Below are 24,425 nucleotides of genomic sequence, written 5' to 3' on the forward strand. Positions count from 1 at the left end.
GAGAAGATTTTTTACCAAAAAAAGTAAAAATTAAACGATGTAAAAAATCGAGAGGATAAGACTGTCGACAGAAACCAACAAAAGCTAACACTCAGCAAAGGAGCCAGCTGGAAATCACAGGCGATGACGAACGCAATGACATCATCACAAAACAAGTTTGAAGTCCGATTTTCAAGTCTGCAGACGACTATAAATAAAGATGCAATGAAGCAGAAGGGGGACATCAGAAAACTTTTCCTACTCTTCAAAGCATTAGAGTTCTAAGTATTTTTCAATCTTCTGTAGTATTTTAAAGTTTCAGTTTATGGGGGTTTCCCCAACAAGTCAAGTCCTCTACACCATGAGAGGCTAAAACAGTTGTCTCCTCCAACGGAGGAATAATATCTTTGTAATATTCTCTATATTTTTTCAATAAAAGTTAGGCTTCTATTCAACCTGTTTGTCCAAAATTCTATTAATTCCCTATATTGGAGTCCCTTTTACGCCCTAAGGTAGGAAACGAAGTAGGGTTGTGCTGTTTTGTTACTCAAGGAGGCAAGTTCCTACGAACCATCTGCTGCGGTAGTGTGGTTGGAAGAAGTCCGTAAAATCGAGAACTTGAAATACCCAAAAACAGAGCGGTCAAAGCAAGGTATGAAGTTATGGGCCTTAATTTATTTAAGAAGCATGTTGGGTCTTTCTAAGAGCATGAAAATGGATTATTAAGCTATTTCCTTTGAAAGGGTAAAATGGTCATAAAATAGGCTGAAGGACCAAATTTACGCTAAATTGAAAGATAAAGGACTAAATCTAATATTGACAAACTTAGAGGACCAAAATTAATCCGTGACAAAGATAAAGTACTAAAGTTTTCTTTATCCCTTAGTTTATTATTGTACTCATACTTAAGAATCTTCTTAATATTTTTTCTTTAAAGAAAGAGATGATTGTCATTTAATTTATATAAATTAAACTTATTTTAATTTTATTAATTAATACTGATGCATTATAATTGAAAAAATTTAATTTTCTTTTATTTATCAGCTAACTTATAAATTTTTTTTATTGGCTCTCATATTTTTAAAATTTTTATAAACTATAATTTAAAGGATAACTAAATTATCCTGTGCACATCACGTACAAGTCACACGCTAGTGCATATATGTTTCCAAACATGAATTTTCCTCATCAGACAATCAAGAAGGCCCGAGTCAATATTCTTTTTCAGACTTTGAAAGTTGTGATATTCTTTGAAGGTGTCTTCTAATTTATCAGTCAGAATCAGTTTTACCAATTTCTCTCTGTTCAGATTCTTGACAGGTTTTTCACGTGTAAATAAATTTGGGAATTAACAGGAATCTAAATTGATTAATCTCTGTTACTGGATTTTTAAAACTGCAATCTTGTTTCTTATTAGATTTCTTGATTTATGCTTATTGGGTTCTCTTATTCACTGAACCATGTGATCATTGATGGGTTGATATTATTTGTTTTTTTAATGGCAATGACATACATAATTATTCATCCGGGTCAAAATGTACGCGATCTTCTTGGTCGAGCGGACTGATCTCCTAAGTTGTTCGAGGTCGCTCCTCTCCCAAACTAGTGATTGGGCCATGAGAAAAGAAGCAGATCATTAGGCTTGCTGGGGTGCCCTCCAGCTAAGACCCTCCGATGCTTAAGTGAGTCCTTGGTTCTGAGGTCGAAATAGTAGGTCGCTTAGAAAGATAGCGAGCTAAAGCGACCTAAAAGTAAAATGTCGTCCAGACCATCTCTCATGAATGCACTGACTGGGGGTATTTATAGAGAGAAACTGGGGGTCTGTTGACCAAATCCGCGCGTTCCACATGTCTCGGGTCGTCGGGTCGGGTCGCGATCCGACTCGGTCAAAAGTGCGCGGATCCTGCTGGTAAACTTGTAATATTGTGCCTTATCAGAGGCAAAATTATCTTTTTTCGAGAAAATAGGGTCTTACCCATATCATTACTCCCCTACTTTTCTTAGTGTGAGTAGCACGCTAAGGAAAGTAGAAAAGTCTGTTGCTCTCAGTCTTTGAATCATCATTCTTTGAAGTGCACACAAACTCAGATCACATATCACAGCTACAGCTGAATCGACTAAAGCAGGCTTCTCTGCAGGTCGGGTCGCTGATGCAGGGGGTTGATCGCTGCACATCTCAGATTAGAAAACTGAAAGGATTAGCAGAAGGCTTTGATGCCAATTGGGTCGATCAGACCTTAAATGGTAATCTTGCAGCATTTCCTAAAGAACCCCCCACTTAAACATGAAGATGAGTTCGCGGCTCTAGTAGGCGAGATCGAGAAGATGGACGAAGATCGATCAGTGGATAGGCTTACTCTCTTTCATGTAGATCGCGGTCTTTCTCCATCACCGGGTCGCACCTTTTCCAGGTCGCGTATTTGATGCTTCTTTTTCAAATGGCAAGACGAATGCATCTTTTTCAGATGGCATGTATTGATGGTCTTTTTCAGGTTGATGGTCTTTTTCAGACACCGGATCGCACCTTTTTCAGGTCGCATGTGTCAATGGTCTTTTTCAGACAACAAGGTCGCGCCTTCTTCAGGTTGCATGTTTTGATGCTTCTTTTTCAGATGGCATGACGAATGCATCTTTTTCAGATCGCATGTGTTGATGGTCTTTTTCAGACACCGAGGTCGCGCCTTCTTCAGGTCGCATGTTTGATGCCTCTTTTTCAGATGGCATGACGAATGCTTCTTTTTCGCATGTGTGGATGGTCTTTTTCAGACATCGGATCGCACCTTTTTCAGGTCGCATGTGTTGATGGTCTTTTTCAGACACCGGGTCGCGCCTTTTTCAGGTCGCGTAGTTGATGGTCTTTTTCAGACACCGGATCCGCCTTTTTCAAGTTGCGTAGTTCATGGTCTTTTTAGACACCGAGTCGCGCCTTTTTCAGGTCGCGTAGTTGATGGTCTTTTTTAAACACCGTGTCACGCCTTTTTCAGGTCGCGTAGTTGATGGTCTTTTTCAAACACCGGGTTTAGCCTTTTTCAGGTTGCGTAGTTGATGGTCTTTTTCAGACACCGGGTCGCGCCTTTTCCAGGTCGCGTAATTGATGTTGCATCGCAACGTAAGATACCACTGGAAAGCTATTTATTTCGCGCGAACATTCATAGATGCAAATACTCCCGAACATGGTAATTTATACATGATCCATAATTTGTAACGTAAACACCATAATATCATTCCTGCAAAGCTAAAATCCGCTGTGAAAATAATAGATGTTCAAGCATACCCACTTTTCTGAGTTGTTGCCCTCACTGAAAGCATCGTTCTCCCTTTATTCTATCAAGCTCTTATTCATTCTGCTTGATGTCCTGGTTCACGATCTGCTCGGAGATATTCGATCTCGCTTTCCTGACTCGGACACGATCTCACCGAGGTATCTTTGCCAAATTAATCTTTCGGTCTCATCCTGCAGTTGGTAACAATCCTCCGTGTCGTGTCCTCTATCTCTGGAATTTGCAGTATTATGTGGAACCTCTTCTTCTGGATGTTCTAGCTCTATCACGCCACTGTAGCAGACCGCTATCTTCAATCATCATCACGCTTGCTCTCTAGAGGTGACCAACGTCGCGTACTAGTGGTACTTTGGCAGGAAAGGTCTCTACTCATCTTGCCTCTGCCTACCTCGACCTCGATCTCGATCTCCTTCCCATTCTCTGTCCTTGATTGCATTCATTTCCTCCTCGTTGATATACTTGTGGGCTAAGAGCATCAATTGTTCTATATCTCCGGGAGGATCTCTAGCTAACGCCGATGCGAACGGTCCCTTCTTTAAACCGTGTACTAATATGCTCGTCATCATATCGATCCACAGATCCTGCACCTCCAATATCTCGTTATTGAATCTCCTCATAAAATTTTTAAGAGATTCATCACTTCCTTTCCGGATCGCGAACAAGTGGGTCGGTGATCTTTTTTATTTTTCTTTGCTGGTGAAGTGGTACGCGAACCTATGTATCAATTGCTCATACGATCCGATGGTTCCATTTGGCAAGCTGGTGAACCATTCTTGTGCCTTCCCTGTCAGTCACAAATAACTTTGTGTTAATAGAATCCGTTTGCCTATATAGATTCATTACCATTTTGAACGTAGTGATGTGCTTGCGTGGATCCTTCGACCCATCGTATTTAGGTAGGTCGGGTAATCGAAAGTTTGAACCAACAACTTCGGATAGAATTTCGTTAGTGAAGGGCAAGTTCATATTCCGCCTCGCCAAGTCGCCTCGCTTCTTCAGGTCGTCTAGTTGTTGCTTCAATTTTTCTATCTGCCTTCTTACGCTTTCCACTTCAGCTCTGGAGATCGCTGGTCGTCCTGTCTTATTGTTGCTAGATGCGGTAACTGATCTCTCTCTCACCCAGCTGGTTCCTGGCATTATTTTCATTCTTTCTCATGCGAACAGTTCCTTCTACTTGATCACCCACGATCACTTTCCTCCGCTCTCCCGTCAGTCTTCTCCTCGACGGTTCCCCAACAGCAGAAAAATAGTGCTCATCCATGACATTCTTACTCGCTATCCCGATCATCCGCTGCTTCTCTCCATCGGTTAGATGCCACCTTCCCTCTTGTTCGTGCCTTGATGATTCTGACATGGCGAATTCTCCCTCAAACCAAATCCAAAAGGGGCTTTCCTCAGATTTCCACAGACGATGCCAACTGATTCGGGTCGAAATCTACGCAACCTCCTTGGTCGAGTGGACTGATCTCCCAAGCTGTTCGAGGTCGCTCCTCTCCCAGACTAGTGATTGGGCCTTGAGAAAAGAAGCAGATCGTTAGGCTTGCTGGGGTGCCCCCCAGCTAATACCCTCCGATCCTTAAGTCAGTCCTTGGTTCTGAGGTCGAAATAGTAGGTCGCTTAGAAAGATAGCGAGCTAAAGCGACCTGAAAGTAAAATGTGGTCCAGACCACCTCTCATGAATGCACTGACTGGGGTATTTATAAAGAGAAACTAGGGGTCTGTTGACCAAATCCGCGCGTTCCATGTGTCTCGGGTCATCGGGTCGGGTCGCGATCCGACCCGGTCAAAAGTGCGCGGATCCTACTGGTAAACTTGTAATATTGTGCCTTATCAGGGGTAAAATTATCTTTTTTCGAGGAAATAGGGTCTTACCCATATCAATTATATTAATATATACTAAATAATATATCAATATAATTAAAAATTATTCAAAAAAAAATCATATCGAAAAGAACAAACACACACAACCAGAAAATGCAAACTAGTCCTATTATTTATTCACTGAAGTAAACATCTGACAAACTTTATGTCAAATTTAATTAACAACCTATCTGCATAGATAATATATTCCCATGCACTTATTTTATACATCCATGAAAGCAAATGAGGCCAGAATACGAGGATGATCAATAGTATACATATATGACACTCAAAGCTTAGTGCGACCTATGAAAATCAATATCATCATCCTTTTTCACCATCGTCTCAAGCTCTTTCACAAATACTTCCATAGCATTCGCCGGTAAGCAAATAGGAACTAGTTTTCCCTTCTCACCCTTGTTATTCTTAAAGGGTATGTTGAAACTCACAAGCCCGGGAATCACACCAACGCCAGCTTTCGCCGGACCGCAGAACGCATGACTGCCACCCCGAAAGTCCAAATTGTCAGAACCAAGAGATGTCACATCAGATACTATATAAGTTCGCATGTCGACTGCGAAATGCGGCCGTCCTCTGATCACCATCAAATCTGCCACCGATTTTATGTAGTCTTCTGTTACCTTAGATTTGGCCTTCATCACGAGCTCCAGTGCAAAATCTAAGGGTTGTTTGCATATGTTTCCGGCGGTGGAGATCGCGAGAGGGGTAGCAACAACGTTGCCGTAGTAGCCAGCGGGGAGCGGCGGGTTGAATAGTTTCCGTCCGTTCACGAAGCATAAGATTCTAACCTCTTCGTTAGGGTCTGGGGAGATAGCGATTGTGCGGCAGCGCCAGATGTAAGCTGCTAGAAGTTCGAAGGTGGTGCAGCGACGGAGGTGCGGCGAGAGCTGGTGACGAAGGGCGGAGATCTCGCCTGGCCCAAAGAAGAAGCTGCGTTCAACCATGTTCTCAAGTGGGATGAGAGTTCCCTTGGTATCAGGTATGTTTTCGTACTCATCATGCATGTACGACACGAGTGGCGGGTCTGAGAAGGTGTCTTTGCCAAACTGGGAGGACAGAAGGGATTTCAGCGCCGCGGGCGAGTTCAGCCATGGTAGATGCAAATAGAGTAAGTCCAAAACCATCGCAAATGGTGTGATTGACGCGAAGAGCCAAGATAAACCCACCACATTTTAAGCGCGTGGCCTGCAAGTGAATAGCTCTAAAGAGTAAAAAGTCTTTTACACAAAATAATATTTAAAGTTTATTTTAAAGATGGTATAAAGTTAGGGTGGCACATGAGTAGAGCCGACTCGCTAGTGGCTTGATTTTGAGCTCCACTCGAGCTCGAATATTGTGTCTATACCAGCTCGTAAGCTTTCCCTATTTTTTTTATACATAAATAAATTTAATCAACAACTTAGTAAATTATAACATTGTTTGTAATTAAAATTATTATTTAATATGACTATATAAACTTTATGTTATATTTTAATATATATTTGTATTACATTATACTTTTTTTAAATTGACAAGTAATTCACTTATGATTTTTTTATCTATTTTTGAGTTTTATATTTATATCAGGATACATACTATACATTATGCAATTTATTTTATTATTTATAAATTTATGTCAAAATTTAGTGATTTTTATGAATTAATCTAAAAATAATAATAATGACAATAATAGTGATGGTTGAACAAATTTAATTATTATTTTGTTATATGTATTAGATCAAAAAATTTAAGCAATAATTACGCTATCTTAAAATTTGGGCACTCGATTCATACTAAATATAACTATATATAAGACCGAGTCTATTAGATCATATCGGATGCTTTGATTTAAAATCACATGGCGTGATTCTATGATACAACGACTTGAATGATTATTCTTGTGTTCCAAGTACGATATTTTGACATCCATATACCCAATAAGTCTAAAACATTACTGAGTGTCTGTAAGTATGATCATATCTAACGGTCTGATCTGAATTTTGATAGTTCGATCAATCCATGTTGTTGAACAATGTAAGATGATAGTTACATCAATGTAATACTAACATTTATAAATATATAAATTTACTGCAAATTGTGTACATGTATTAATCTCAACTATAAAATATTTTTATGTATTTCAATTGCATTATTTGAGATAATTGATACTTTTCTATAACATAACTGTTCAGAATGATTTTTTTTTTTTTTGTACATTTTACTAATTGTAAACTAATCAGTAGTTTATATTTATAACAGTAAATTAGAATTTCATACTATATTTTGGTATATTTATTTTATAGTATACATTATACAATCTATTTTATTATTTATAAATTTATGTAAAAAATTGATGATTCTCATTATTTAATCTAATAATAATAATAATAATATAGTATGCATTATCCAATCTATTTTATTACTTATAAATTTATGTAAAAATTGGTGATTCACATAATTTAATATATACTATTAATAATAATAATAATAATAATATACAAAAAAACAAAAAAAAATTAAAAACTCAGATCGAGCTAGCTCGAGCTCGATTTGTTGCCAGCCCTATATAAACTTAGGGGTTGAATTCATTTTGCCTCCTAATTGTACTTGATCTAATATATATTCTTTAAATTAATAAATATAACACAATCAAATAATAAATAATATTGCTCTTATATTATATACAACACTCATATTTCTAATAATTTAACCTTTTTAATGTATTTTTCATTTTACAGTCAATTAAAAATATTTTAATTGATAATTATTCTTAGGATCACTTCTTATTGTTAGCATTGTTAAAGTTTAATTCTTGTCTCAGTGTAAAAGATATGGAATTTTGATTTTTTTAGAGGATGAAATAATCAACTTAAGTTTAATTTTTTCAATTTAGTCCCTTAAATTTATAAAATCCTCAAGTAGTCCTTTTTAATTGAAAAAATAATTTTTTAAAATTTTATATATTGAATACGACGCAATTATCTTATGTCAATAATGATAACTTTGAACTTTTGTGAACAAAACAATAGTATTGCTTAATTTAAAATAATCAGTACGTCACTCTTTTTTTTTTCATAGGTAAAAGAAATTAAATTATGAATAAACTTTATAAAACTTATATAATCTAAAAATATAATAAGAAAAATCTAAGTTAGCAGTTTTTTATCTTAATAACAGTTAAAGATAAATATAAAAAAAATAAACCTTAAAATAACCTAATTAAATATTTGGAATTTCACACAAAAAATTGGTAGAACATATTTTTAAACTAGATTCTTTACTGGATTTAACTTAGAGTACATTCCACCAACTTTTTATTCAAAATTGTAGTTAATATTTATTAAATCTTATTAAGATTTAATTTTTTTAAACTTAAAACTATTGTCTTGGATTTTTTATTATATTTTCATATTGGGTTAAGTTTATAAAATTTATTCATAATTTTTTTTAACTTCTGAAAATGAAAAAAAAAAAAAGAGAGAGACACTATTTTATTTTAAGTTAATTAATATGTTACTATTATGTTCACAAGAGTTTAAAATTTTCAATATTCGTACAAGATAATTAAATCATATTCATCATATAAAAATATAAAAAAATAAAAAAGTTAATTTTCTACTTATTAAAGGTTTATTTGGTAATTTTATAAATTTAAGGGGACTAGAGTGAAAGTATCAAACTTAAATTGACCATCTTAGGTTCAAATAGCCAAAATTCAGCCGTATTTTTGTCAAAAAATAGTCAGAAGAACCAAACTAAAATTTTTATTAATTTGATAATAAAATTAAATTATTAATTATTTAATTATTTTAGATATAAAAGAAGTAATTACATATCAATATTTTAAATATATTTTCTTTAAAATAATATGACAAAATTTTTTAATTATTTTTTCGCAAACAAATTAATAAAAAATCTTTTGAATACAAATATGTTATATTGGTAATTAATTAGATACACAGTTGGTGAAATATTATGTTTGAATTATAAAAGGTATAGATTTAAGTAATAATGAATTGAGATTGAATCTGGGAAAAATGCAATTTTAGTCCTCTACGTATTTACGGGGGCTGGCAACTTTTGTCATGCACAAATTAATTTTCAGAATTTAGTCTTGCAATTATAAAAATTTTGCAATTTCATCTTTTTCGGCCAATTTGGCTAGAAAATTACATATAACTTGCACATGATTCGATTAAATTATAATTTTAATCATGTAACTTAGGAGGCATTGGTATATTTAGTCCTATAACTTGAAAGAGTTGTCATTTTTGGTCCTTCATGAATTTATTTACGGGACTAAATTGCAATTTTCAGTCATTTATCCGAAAAGGACTAAAAATGTCAAAATTATAAAGTTACAAGACTAAATTGCAGAAATTCATTTGTACATGACTAAAAATGCCATCCCCCAAGTTACAGGACTACAATTGTAATTTTCCCTTTGAATAAATAAGTAGTGAATCAATTATTTAATTGTTAGTAGTAGTTTTGCGACTGTGACTAAAATATTTATCATGGTTAAAATAATAAAAATATTTACCATGGGTTATAACGATAGTAAAAAATACTTTTCATAGCAGATAAGCTAAATTTATTGATTTATCTAGTTATAATAGTTATTTTTCATAACTTTTAATCCATAGTCATTAAAAGTGTAGGAAATAATAATTTTTTAAGTAACAACATATAAAGATGTCATCATATATTTTGAATTAAATATCCAATCAGAGCAACCTGTTGGTGTATACATATACATACACACACACGTACTTTGGTCTTTTGAAAAAAAAACAAAAATCCACTTTTTGTTATAAGATTTTTTAAATTCTTTAATCCACCTGAATTTTATAATTTTATTAGTATTTCAGTTTTACACTCTATATAATTAATATTTGGAAAAAAAAATATAATTTTAGTCATATAACTTGTAGGGTAGGCAATTTTGGTTCTAAAAAAATTGATTTTCTCAATTTAGTCCTATAGTTTAAAAATTTGGCAATTCTCATCCTTTTCCAGCCAAAATTGCATGTGACTTGCAAATAACCTGCAAATAACTCAATTAAATTATAATTTTAGTTCTGTAACTTAAAGAGAGTTGATATTTTTAGTCCTATAACTTGAAAGAGTTGGCATTTTTTGTCCTTCATTAATTTATTTAACAGGACTAAAATTGCATTCACAAAAAAAAAGGTCTAAAATTGCAAGTAAATTACAATTTTCGGTCAAATTGACTGGAAAAGGACTAGAATTGCCAATGTTATAAAATTTTATGACTATTTTACGAAAATCAATTTGTACCAGATTAAAAAAGTCATCCCCTAAGTTACATGACTAAAATTGTAATTTTTTCTTAATATTTTTTCCCAAATAAAAAATATTTACTTGTATCATTTTAAACTCTAATTATTTGATGATTATTTCGATAATTGTTATATTTTTACAAAAACTTCTAATATTTTATAGATTTTGACATTTTATATATTCAAACATCTTAGAAGAATAAAAACTTGCAAAATATTTCAAATAAACTTAACAAAAGCACACCTCTACTAAAACTACAAACACATACTCAGGACTTTCTGTCAAGTAGAATATATATACCTGAATAAGCAACAAAGGGCAATTCACCACACCGCCGGAGCCCGGGACATCGTAAAGAAGCTCCTCCATGCATGGGAACGGCGGCTGAAGGTTGTCGCCGAACTGCTGCAGCCTCACGTCCGCATCTGCTTCAATGAACAGTGCGCCCTCGCCCGTGCACTCCACCACCAGCTTCCTACCGGCCGTCTCCCTCAGCCGCCCGGCCAATGGGTAGTAGAAAACCAAGGCCTTGGCCAGGGCATCGCGGATAACCTTGACGGGATCCTTTATGTCCATGGCGGGATTTTTCGGGAAGAATGTGATGAGGGGAAGATGGAAGCGGAAGCCCTCTTGATCGTCGATGTCAGAGAGAGGTTTGAATTCATGGGGTGTGGGTTTCGCTGGAGGGATCAGCTCTGTATTTTGCCTTGTAACCTTGAAGGTTAAAGCATTTGGTGATGCCATCTATGGAAGTGTTTATTGCACAAGGAGAGAGGGTTATGATAGTGTTGATACATTGGTTTGAGATGTATTTATAGAAGTTACAGGGTCTGAATGAATTGCGGGAAGTTGCATTCATATGTCACATAAGTGAGTCATATTTTAGTTTTAATTTTATTATTTTTGAATCACCATATTGGATTCAATATCTTCCAAAGGCTAATTTTCTAACGGAAAAGAGCATGTAGTCCATTAAGTTTTTAGGAAGGCAATATTGCAATTTTCGTCCCGTATGTATAGGGGTCGGTAAATTTGATCCTCTAACTTTCGCGGTGATAATTTTGATCTTGTATCTTTTGAATTTTCACAATTTTGGTCGTTCAGCCCATTTTAGGACCATTTTGCCCTTCTAGCGAAAAATTAACCTTAGCCCCTATCATGCTCCAAGTTTGGCCCAACATGCTTCCAAAATAGACTAAACCTTCATAAATTCATACCTTTTTTCGATCGCCTTGTTCCCAAGTATTCCAAGTCTTTGGTTTTACAGACTTCTTCCAACCATACTACCGCAGCAGATGGTTCGTAGGTACTTGGCTCCTTCAGGAACAAACAGCACAGTCCTATTTCGTTTCCTACCTTAGAGCGTGAAGGGACTCCAATATGGGGACTTAATAAAATTTTGGATAAACAAGTTGAACAAAATCCTAACTTTTTATTGAGGAAATATAGGAAATATTACATGAATATTATTCCTCCATTGGAGGAGACAACTCTTTAGCCTCTCATATGATAGAGGACATGGCTTGTTGGGGAAACCCCCATATACTGAACGATTAAAATATTACAAAAGATTGAGAAATTCAGAGTTCTAATGCTTGGAAGAGTAGAAGTTTTTCTGATAATTCCCTTCTGCTTCACTACCTCTTTATTTATAGGCATCCGCGGACTTCAAATTTGGACTCCAACTTATTTTTTTATGACGTTATTGCTTCCGTCATCACCTTGTCTTTTTCGAATGACATCACATCGTTTGTCATTGTCTCGTCCTTTCCAGCTATTGGTCATTATGGCTTGTCGGCTATGTTACTTCCAGCTGTCTTTCCTGCTTTACTGACTGTTGGCTTTTGTCGTTTTTCACCGACAGTCTTATCCTCACGATCTTTTTACATCGTTTAATGTTTACTTCTCTTGGTAAAAAGTTTTCTTTTCCCTTGTCTTGGTCCGATTCGGGTTTGTTTTTCGTGACCCGAATCTTTGTCCCGAACAGGGGCTTTTCTTGTCTTTCGTAGCAGGGGCACAAATGGTTATGCCATTACCCAACATATAATATGTTGCCCGTCTTCATTCTTGTGGCTTCGGTCGTTGGCAGCTTATTTTCCTAGATTAACATCCTCTTTTTCTCGAATAAGCGTTCTGCGAAGTCAGTACTTTTTCCTGTCATGGAATTTAACAGGAACGATCCATTCACTTTGTTTGAGAAGATTTTGAATGGATACTTAACTTTGTCCATCACCGTGAGACAGACCCATAATCCCCGACCTCTTCTGGTAGAGATACTGTCTTTAGTATTGGCCGATACCAGGGGAGCTTCTGCTGTGGTGACTTTGATCTTATTGAAAGCCACCATGTCTGGTCTCTGCAATTTCATGAACTGAAATGCTGGATGAGACCCCTTTCCTGCTGTTTTTCGAGCAATTGATACAAACTTTATCTCCAAAACATCGCCTCTCTTTAGGTGAGGGTTATTTTGCCATGAATCAAAACCGCCCCACTAATCCACTCCAGAAGTTTTGAGATTTTCGGAAAACTTGGTGACATAGTATGAACTGAAGCAAGAGCTCCAAAATCATACCATTCTCGAACATCTTCTGGTTTTGACCCTTCTAACATCCAGACCCTATTATATTTTCTGGGTTTACTCCTTTGTGGGAAATTAATTTTTCCCACATACGCTGATAGGCGTGCCAAGCAGAAGAAGATATTAACTCGTTAGTATTAGCCTTAGAGGTGCCGATCATCGGCCTAAGGCTAATCTCTCCCTCTTTAACCCCAGAAGTGTTGGGTTGACTTGAATCATCAGGAGTTTGCAGTTCCTGTGACTCAATTGTTGCCGTTTTACCAGAGTCTGGTGATGGCCTTGTGCAATCGGTACTTGAATCCGACGCTATAGCGAGTCATTCCCGATGGTGATGTTTTGGGTCATGCTCCCTCAACTCGTGAGTCATTCCCGAAGGTGATGCCTTCTGAATTGGTTCTCGTAGGTCGTTCCATAGCGAGGTGGATACTAATAAGGAACTCCTTATTGCAACCTGGAGAGTGTCTAGATCGGCTCTTTGAATTTGTCCGACAACTTGGGCATTAATTGCTAGCTGTCCAAACTTTCTGTCAAGCTCCTCAAGGTTTTTCGGGAGGTGCCTGAGTCTCAACATGATAGAGTTCGCTTCAGATGCCTCTATCTCTCGTTAGGAAATCTGCAAGAATATTTTCATGATATTTTATAACGACAATATTATAACAATAATATTGGCATTCAGCTTGCCATAAAATAATACGAGCTTTCTCTATTTTTTATTCTAATTTATTCTTTAAGAAAGCTTTGACATTAGTATTATCAACTTTCAAAGTAAATTCTTTAGCAAGTAAAAATAAAGGCCATTTTTTAAAAGTTTTCCAAATCGCAAAAAATTCTTTTTCGTTGATGTGCCAAACTTTGGCTTGTTATTCTGAGAACAACCCTCCTATATATCTACAAGGTTCTTCCCCTGTAGTTGTCTTCTTCATGACCACTGTTGCCGCTCTGTAATCATTGGCGTCTGTATAGACTACCACATCCTCGTCCTGTGGTATAGCAAGTTTCGGCAAGTTACTGCAAACCTGTTTCAGCTCACGAACCCTTTTTGTGTGGTTTCTTTTCATTTCTATTTTGAACTCTCTGTTTCTTTCAAGAGTGGTCGGAAATCCTTTCTGTATCTTGTAAGATCCTTAATGAAGATACCTGCAAAATTAATAACTCCCAAGAAGCTTTGCAAATGCTTCTTGTCTTTGAGTATGTCTGGAAAATTGCAGATTTTCTCCATAATATGGTCCTGTAACTCAATCCTTATTTCGCCAGTAAAAACTCCTAAGAATTCTATTTTACTGACAACAATTATAGCTTTCTTTTCAGAAAGTACTAAACCTTCTCTATGGCATGCATCAGAAAATATTTCAAGATGTTTAATATGCTCTTTCATATTTTTGGATGCAATCAGTAGGTCGTCAATATAGACAAACATAAATACGAAGTAATCTTTAAGAAGATTATCCATTTTTTTTAAATATCTGGGGTGCATTAGCTAAACCCATCGGAAGCACATTCCAAATATATTGTCCTTATGGTGTGGAGAACGCAGTAAATTTCTTTGATTCACTCTCCATCTTAGTTTGATAAAAACCAAATTTGCAATCGAATTTAGAAAGCACTTTTGCTCCTTTGATGCAATCGATTAAGTGTTCTCTACTAGGAATGTAATATCCATCATACTCTAATATTTTATTAATACATTGGTAGTTAATTACCAACCTGGATTTACCTCTCTTAATTTCACCATGGTTTCTTACCAGAATCTAGAGCAGCTGTAGGTAGAGATTCCAAGCTCGATGAGTCCAAGACTGATATGCTTTTTAATAATTATCTGCATATTTTTCTTGTCTTCCATTTTCATCGGGATAGGTTTATATCGAACGTACTCGTACTTGCATTCTTCCTTAAGCTTTAGAGTAGCTTCGAACTTGTTCCTATCCCACCATGCCAGAGAATTTTCACTGAAGTTCCTCTGGATGAGCCTCTTGGCATTTTCAAGAGAAAGCCTGCTTTCCTCGCTAATATCTAGCAACCTCATTTCCAGTAGTGCTTCTTTAAGGTTCATAATTTCTTTTTCGAATTCCTTATAGAAGCTATCGCTGACTATGAGTCCTTGTTGCCTGAAAAACAAAAGAAACTTACCAAATTTCCTCTTATCCTGCATTTTTGGATGAGTTAATCTGACATCAAAATCACCACGTTTACTGCAAAAATTTATTGGCATTATCATATTAAATGTCTTTTCTCTTCGCGGCACCTGTATCTCATTAACACAGTTAGTAGTAAAGATTAACAGATTCTTTTGATTATCCTGCATATATCTTGCAAATATTTGGATGACATTGTTACCTAGCAAGATATCGGCACCTGTATCATGAAAGTATATAGGAGGTGTTTTTACCATTAACCAGGACGATCCGAATGGTCCTCCGATCATGATCTTGGCTTCTCGTATTCCCTTATTAAGTATTAGAATTTTTTGTAAAAAAATTCCTTCCTGTAATTACGGGTAAAGTTTCCTTTGCTTCCTTAGGGAAAACTCCAAGTTTTTCCGTGCAAATTCCTGATCCTCTATCGATATAAGCTGCAATATACTCCATCTCATATTGATCATAGAACATACCAACAGATATGTATGTAGAAAAGGAACTCATCATTCAATCCTTATGGTAACACCATCAAGACTGAATTTCATTCCGTAACCTTTTCTTCCCCATGGTTTATGATCTTCGAGAAAATATAACCCCAAAGTCATACTTCCGTTTTCTCGTCCTGCCACCTGTGACTAAAATTTCATGGCATGTTATTTCTAGCATGCCTTAATATTTTCCAACAACTGGTTGCTGTAAATGATATAAGTCATCACAAGGGAAAAAATTCTCTTTCTTGGTGATGTCAAATATAACCTGTATTTCTTTCCATCCTAAGGCATCTAAGTCTTACGTTATCTACCCTAATCTCTTAAGGAGTTAAAGCTTTTAATAACTCTTTATTCTTTTCTTTATAGCCTGTAATCCTATCTTCCGAAAAGGACATTCGACTACTAAACTCAGTTCTAGAGTTAAGCGTTTTATCTAAAACTGGGTGATCTTTTATGATGATATCAACACCACCTATTCTGAGTATCCTAATAGGATTTGGTGTCATTACCTTGGTGAATTCCTTGAAAATTCTAGGAATATCAATATACTCATTCCTAAGAAACAAATCTGAATGATTGCATAGAACCTATCTGGTTCAGGACTTTTCCAATTGCTCCAACCCTAAATCCATCGTATGGGCTAAGGTTGGGATCTTGTCGCATGATTCTTTCCATGGTCTTGTTTGATACCGTTATTCTGGAAAAGAATCCTGATAGGCTTTCGGACGTTTGAAGCCTAGCTCCTTCGTTGTAATTATTCTGACTCAGTTGAAGATCCATCCGAATTAGTTTCTATCTCCTCCTCATAGATGCTTTCGTCTGACGGAAGATCTTCGAATTGGTAAATGGGTACAAAACCGCCATAGTAGACTACATCCAGGATGTCATCTTTGGCTTCAAATTTTTTAATTTTACCACGTTTCAGCGGACAATCGGGAGATATATGTCCTTTTGCTCCGCAAGTCAAGCAATTGTAGTCTTTGAATCATTTATTAGCTTGAGTATGGGCTCTTCTGAATGTTCTTCTTGTAAGGGTTCTTCTAGTGGATCTTGCATCTGTTCGTCTAGATCCTTGGGATGAAACTCTTGTTGGTCCTGTTCCCTGTCCAGATTTATATGTTCTGGCTTTGGACTTCGACCACCATGATCTTCGCCAGGAAAAGGTTCTCCTGAAACTCGCTCGATTCTCCTATAATAGTCGAAAAATCATTGTTATCACAGCAAAGAGGAGTTCTTTTGATTTTACCTCTCAGTCTTTTCACATTCTTCTGGATGGATGCTTGATAGCACCAATCCTTCAGTTTGTCTTTAAGGAAAGACATTTTCCGCACCACTGAATCTAGTTGTCCTTCAAATACTTTGTATGACTGGATCAACATTTTCCTCCATGGACTGCATATCTTTGCGAAGAACATTGGAGCTGCTACTTCTCTTACTACTCCATTCTGGAAGAAATATTTGCAGAACCAATAGATATATTCATCCACTGTGCAAATACTTCTTGATTCAAGGCTGAAGAGAGCCTGTGCATATTCTCTAGCCTTTTCTGCTCTACTTTGTTAGAAGTATCCATCTCCGATGAAGTGTATCTCGATAAGTCTTCCTAGCTGGTCTGCTATTGCGCCTTTCGAGTCTCTGGCAAGGATGCTGGCTTTGGTATCTTTTGGGGTATTGTCCCATCCGATCTTCACAAATCCCTCCAAGCTCAACTCCACAAGCTTTATGAAGTTTTCTTTGTCGAGCTCAGGGTAGTTGCTGCTATCTTGATTGCGGCAACACATTCATCTATCAATTTCTACGTATTTCGGAAATCGATAATATCTATGTTCAATATAGCGTCATATGGATGTAAGGGCTGGAGCATTGTCCTCGCCCAAGGTGTATTCTTTGGCACTCGTTTTGAATTTCTCCCTGGATTCTCTTTTAGCCTGGTTCCTACAAACGTTGGAGTGGCATTAGTTTGGAAATCCACACTTTCTCTCATTGGTTGATCCTGTGGAGGATCATTAGAACATGTACTTCCCTCCGACGGTGGTAGTGCTGGAGTGATTTCATTTATCCACAATCCCGAGTTGGGAAAAGGATTCTGCCAATTCTTGTAGATTTGATAGATCAGCTCTTGTTACCTCCATTATTTTATAGATCTGATAGATGCGATAATCAGATCTTATCTGGACTTTGGCTTTGGAATCTCCGTGGCCTTCCCCTTTTGGTGTAGAAGAGGTACTGTTCCAAGGGCGCCCTTGATTCGCTCTTGTCTAGATCTTGATATCTTAGGGTTCTTCCTTAGATCTTGAGAGATCTTTGATGTATCCGACTCGAGTTCTTTCCAATCAGTCATAATTTTTTGAACTGAAATTATTTAGGAATTTATCCGTTCCGCTTCTCCTGGCTGGAATTCTACCATGGATTTCAGTGGAGTGTAGACGTCTCACTGTATTTCCTGGTAGTACTTGTCGAACTTCAAAATTTCCAGCTACTCTTGTTCTTCTTCCGGCTTGAGGAGTTTTGGATCAATCCTCTTGGGATCGTTGTCACACTTGTCAAGAATTTCCATGAGAAATTCTCTTCTTTGTATTTTCAGAATCTCGAAATAATCCTTGTTTTTAGAGTAACTTGAACTTTCGTTTGGTTCTATTTTCTCTTGAAGAGTCTATTCCATTAGTGGATAAATAATATCAAAATATAATATAATCATATATTTTTTCAATAAACCTAGGCTTTGATACCATTCTAGGCGAGTATGGTTGAAAAATATGCAGTAGAATGCAAAATAATTGAAACTGGACAAAACTGCTCATTATAAAGCTAGAAAAGGGTAAAATTGTCCAAAAATCAGCCAGATTTGTGCGAAGGACTGAAATTGCAACCTTTTTGAAACTTACGGGACTAAAATTGCCAGTCCTGAAGTTACGGGACCAAGAACGCCGCCCCCTTACGTACAAGACTCTTTTTTCAATTACACCTTTTTAGGAATCTAAGGTTATATCCGTTAAAAATTTAACGAACTAAAGTTTAAGATTAAAACTATAAATTTTAATTGAGTTATGGCATGCAAATGATGAGTTTAAAACATAATGAGATCAAAATGATAAAAACTAATGATAATAAAAAAAACATCTCGAATGTTTGTAATTGTTTTTAAGGCATAATACAAGGTGTTTTTATTAGGTAAAATGCTTTTTCAATTCTATAAAATAAAGACAGAATTTGTTTTGATACCATAATTATGATAGGTGCCGCTTTTAGTCCTTTAAAACTCATAATCACGTATTTTTTTTTTTGGACTAAAAAAGTATTGTTTGAGACTAAAAATGTGTTGTTTGGGACTAAAATGACATTCTGATTTTGAGACTAAGGAGTCTCAAAATCGTATTTTTTGGGACTAAAATGGTGTAATTTTGAGTTTTATGGGACTAAAATCGTTGCATGCCATAGTTGTGGTACCAAAAGAAATTCTACGCTTATTTTATGCAAAAAGAAGTATCACTATAAGAAAATAGCTTGATAGCAATGAAAAAAAATTAGCGTCAAAGTAATTACAAATAAAATTCTTGTTGCTAAATCACATTATTTAATACAAGAATTTACTTACTAATATTTAGAAATGAAGTTTACTTGCTACAAATTTAAAAATAAATTATTTAAATATACATTAAATAGTGTAGATTAGCAACGAAAATTTTATTTTCTAATTTAACTCGACGTTAACTTTAACATCAATTATTTAAGTAGCTATGTTTTTGTAGTGTATTTATCTCTATTTTATTATTTTGGAGTTTTCTAATATTAATACAGAATATAAAATCAAAAATTCTAAAAACCCTCAAAAGGAAATACGCGCATTTATTTTGATAGTTCTCTATCTATCTTTTAAAAAAAATTAAGAAGAAAAAACTAGTTTTTTCCTTTTCTAGGGTTTCTTGTGATTTTTCTCTTTTGCTATTGATATTAATTTTATTTCCCTTAGGGTTTTCCTATGTTATTTAAAACTCTTGCAAACAAAATGTTGTCATTTTTGTGTAGTTCAAGTGGTAAGAGGTTCAACTTATGTCTTGATAGATTCAATTACAAATCCAATTGGAAACAAAATATTATACTTTATTGGGGAATATAGCATTTTTATTTCATAAATTAGGCGAGTTTCAATATGATCACATTTATTATGGATTTTGTATTTTTGGTTCTGTAGTTTACAAAATTTAACACAAATTATTCTCATTTATTTTTTTATCTACAATTTAACGGCATAGAGCACGCGATTGTTGCGTTTTTTTTTTTTTAGTAGGGAAAAAATGATGAATTTTCCAGCTTGGGACCACTTTTGGGGCAATATAATTATATTTGAGGGGAATTTTTTTTATGTTAAGGAAATTAGGACAAAAAAAAGAAAAATTTCTCTCTTTTCTCATCTTTCTGTAAGTTGAAATTAAACAGAAGCAATAATTGTGTCTTGTATAAGTGAATTAATTAGTAGATAAAATGAAGCACTCATAAGCAACTATTGGAAGGACTAATTTTTTCTTCATCCAAAAATACTTAACGACCATATTCTCACGTGATCTACATAGTTAAATTAAAAATCGAAAAGTGAATAAGGACCAAAAATACTAATTTTTGTAAGTTGTGGGACTAATTAAAAGTGTTAGTTCCATAATAAATGGGACCAAAACTAAAGCAGACCTAACTTATGGGATAAAAAATATTAGTTTCCCCTACTTTATCCAATCAGAATCCAATTAAAGGTGTATTTTATAAATAAATTTAAACATATATAATTAACTAAGATCATATCATTTATATAATTATACATACATATTTATAGGAAGGTGAGATGGGCAGAGTTCTATGAACCAATCAAATTTTGCCAAAACTGAATATTCGGTTCAATATTAATGGACACGATTTTTTTTAAAACTTCGGCATTAAGTTTGATTTTTTTATGTTGATTACAGTTAACTGAAATAAATCGAATATCGAATACTTGTTCTTTTAATGTAATACATATAACCAAATTGTTTCAGAAAAGAAGTGTTTATATATATATTTTTAATATTTTTAGGTGTCCTAACTCAATTTTTAAAATTAAGGTCTCATGATTTTAAAGGTTATTGATTCGAACCCTGCTATGTGTATAGAATGTTGTTTTACTGTGTAGTATGTGTTGTTTACTGCAATAATAGGTGCTGTTTAGATTTAATTTATCTTATATTATTGAACCGTGTATTATTATTATAATTGACTTTATTAAATATTAATATTTGATAAAAGTAATTAAAATTGATTTATTTCAGCTATGAATAGTTAATCGCTTTCAAAGAAGAAAGAAGAATTCCCAATTATGTAAAATACCTAAACAATGAAGCATGGATGATGAAATTTTGTATTGGGTTGCGTGTGGACTTAGGAGAAGGCTTTTTGGAAACCAAAAGCCTGCATAAAATGGGTTAAAATGATATTTTCACTCTTTGGTGAAAAAGAGGAGGTTTTTTGGTACGATCTTTGAGATACAGCATGAGAGAGGGGTTTTAACTAATCCGACAACAATTAAGAGGTCGGCGGCCTCTTTGTTTGAGCAGCTCCTATCTGCAGAGCCGGTGATTCTGGACGAGATAGACCAAGATTGCCTAGGGGATGGCCTAACAGATGAGGATAGCTGTTTCTTGTGTGCCATGCAAATGATGTCAGAGGTTTGGGAGGCGGTTTTCTACATTGAGCCGCAGAGTGTTGCAGGGCGAGATGGATTTGGGGCGATTTTCTATTATACCTGTTGGGATCTCATTTCAGAGAATGTTTTTAGTGCAGTGACTGTGTTTTTCTGTGGCATAGCGATGTCGAAGAGTTTAACTGCTATTACCATCTCTCTTATACCAAAGATTGCCAGCCTAGCTTCCTGGAGTTAGTACCGGCCGATAAGTTTGTGTAATGTTACGAATAAGATCTGCACGAAACTGATGACCATCAGGCTTGGGCATGTCTTGCCGAAGGTGTATCCCCATCCCAGAGTGGGTTTGTCCCGAGGTGATTGTTGAGTGATAATGTCCTTTTGGCACAAGAGTTGGTTCACTCACTGGAGTCTCGACGGTCGGAGGTGAATGTAATCTTTAAGCTTGATATGGCCAAGGCTTATGATCGGGTCAACTGGAAGTTCGTTTTTCAAGTCTTGCGACTGAAGGGCTTCCCACAGCGCTGGAGTTATGGTGGTTAATGTTGTCTCAAACTGTTGGTTTTTGGTCCTTGTGAATAGAGAGCATGTTGGATTCTTTCATTTGACACGCGGCCTATGACAGGGGGATCCTTTATCCCCGCCAATATTTGTGCTTGCTGCTGAATACTTATCTTGGGGACTGGATAGGCTCTTTGCGGCACACCCGATGATGTATTACCAATCACTGGGTCAGGTTTTGGTGTCCCACCTAGCCTATGCCGATGATATGATGATCTTTACTAACATTTGCAGACAGCACATGGGGTTACTCTGCGATTTTCTACATGCATATGAGCAGGTGTCAGGACAGCTAAGAAATAGCGCAAAGAGTTCTTTTAATCTCGGCCGACAGGTGCTGTCGTCACAATTGCAGGAGGTGCAGCACGTTATAAGTTACCAGTTGAAATATCTCCTAGTTACATATATGGAATCCCTCTGGACAAGAGCAACAAGAAGGCAAGCTTGTTTGATTCGCTCATCTCCCGATTATGTGTCATGCTACACGGGTGGGCAATGACGAATCTATCCCATGGAGGGAGGCTGGCCTTGATGCAAAGTTTATTGCAGGCCACGCCCTTACATCTGCTTCAAGTAATTCATCTACCTCAGTTTGTCTTGAGAACTATTGAGCGCATATTCAATGGTTTCTTTTCGGGCCCATACATGGCCGCCGGCATATTCTTTGGTCTTTATGGGACAAGATGTGTAGTTTATTGGCAGAAGGTGGTTTGGGTATTCAGAGTTTGGCAAATTATGTTCGGGCTTTCTCCATGAAGTTTTGGTGGCAATTTCTGCTAAAATCATCCTTATGGTCGGACTTTTTGCATGACTGCTACTGTAGGACCCTTTATCCTACTCATGTGCCGTATAATCGCAACCATTCCTCTGTTTGGCACCGCCTGTGTCGATGTGGCGGAACCTCTCATCTTCTGTACTTTGGGACATGGGTCAGTATCTTTCTGGCATGATAATTAGTTAGGTAAGAAGCCTCTAGCCCAACTCGTGCACGGGGCTCCCGACACTATGGAGCTGGTATGCTATTGTTGGCATGAGGGAGAATGGAATGTCCCTACAATCTTCAGAATAATCCGCCACAGATCGCACATGTCATTTGCCACATTCCTATTGCAGCGGGGCAAATAGACAAAATTGTGTGGACTGTGGACTGTGGCCAATAACGGGACATTTTCCACGACATCGGCCCGGGAGCCTATTCGAGTGGCTTCTCCTTGGTGGCAACTTTTTTATAAATATATAGCACCGTTCCTTACGGCCAACGATGTCCATCTTATTGTGGAGACTATTTCAGGACTAGATTCAGTAGATGCACGCATGAAGTGGAAAGGCTTTAGTTTCCCATCTAAATGTCAATTTTGCGAGGTAGAGGAGAATATTTTGTATCTTTTTGTTGAAAGTGCAGCAGTGCGAGATGTGTGGCAGCACTTTGCTAACATCTTTGGGTTTAGGCTTTGTGAAACAGGGGACCTGCTTCGTATGGTGCACTTTTGGCATTACTCCACTCCGTTTCACTCGAATTTGCATATTCTCATTTCGGTCCCATTTCTGATCCTATGGTCTACATAGACGCAACATAATGCTGCAAACGTGGGGTACAATTTACGGCCACAAGCATTATATTTGAGGTTCAATGCCATCTCCGCACAGGGTATGTAACACAGATCTTAACGAGCATATAGTGGAATGGTGACTTGTACCGGGCGTTGGCTATGGGCTTCTACTTTAGACCGATGGTGCCTTAGGTACCTAGAGTGTTGCGTTGGAGTACCCTCACTCCAGCGTGATTCAAGCTTAACTCGGATCGGTCCTCACTTGGGAACCTCGGGCCGGCTGCAGCGACAGGCATTATTCGTACGTTGTTGGACAGGTGCAACTAGCATACTAGTTTGCTTTGGGCACAGCCACTAGTATGGTTTCAGAGCTTACTACTGTCTGGCGTGGTTTGGAGCTTGTCCTGATGCACGGTTTAGCCACTATAGTGGTTGAGGTGGATGCTACCGTAGTTCTCCAACTCTTACAGTCACGAGCGTGAAGCATTTGATCATGCACATTATTCAGCTCCAACAAGAATTAGGATTGAACGTTCGACATATTTCTCGAGAGGCTAATGGAACGACTGATCATCTTGCAAACGACGCCGCTTCCCGACAATTGACTCGAGGAGTACTGCGAGGACATTGTCCGACTTGATAAACTGGGCACTCCCTAACTTCGTCGGTGAGCTTGTGTGACGCTTTGGGATTGTCTTCTGGTTGGGCATTGGGGGAGAGATTGGTGGGGGCCACTACGCAGAAGGTCCGACCACCATATAGAACATATGGGCACGCTTGTAGGTAAAGTTCTTTTTTCCTAGACTCAAATAGACCTTGTTTTTAGTATTACTCACTGATGTTGTAAATAAATTAGAAATTCTGACTATAAAGGGAGTAAGTACTCCTTGTTTACTGTTTTTCAATTCTAAACATAATTTTTTCTGAAGTAATAAACTGGTAATGGTCCTTGGGCAAGGAGGCCAAAAATGACTTGCGGAGGACGTTCGGGCGGGTCGGGGATGCCGATCAGTACACAGGT

General features: G+C 36.6%; 1 pseudogene; it reads right to left on the reverse strand.

Moving 5' to 3' along the window:
- LOC105167780 lies at nt 5,335-11,187 on the reverse strand (annotated as a pseudogene).

Source organism: Sesamum indicum, linkage group LG8, assembly GCF_000512975.1.
Source record: "Sesamum indicum cultivar Zhongzhi No. 13 linkage group LG8, S_indicum_v1.0, whole genome shotgun sequence".
NCBI lineage: Eukaryota > Viridiplantae > Streptophyta > Magnoliopsida > Lamiales > Pedaliaceae > Sesamum > Sesamum indicum.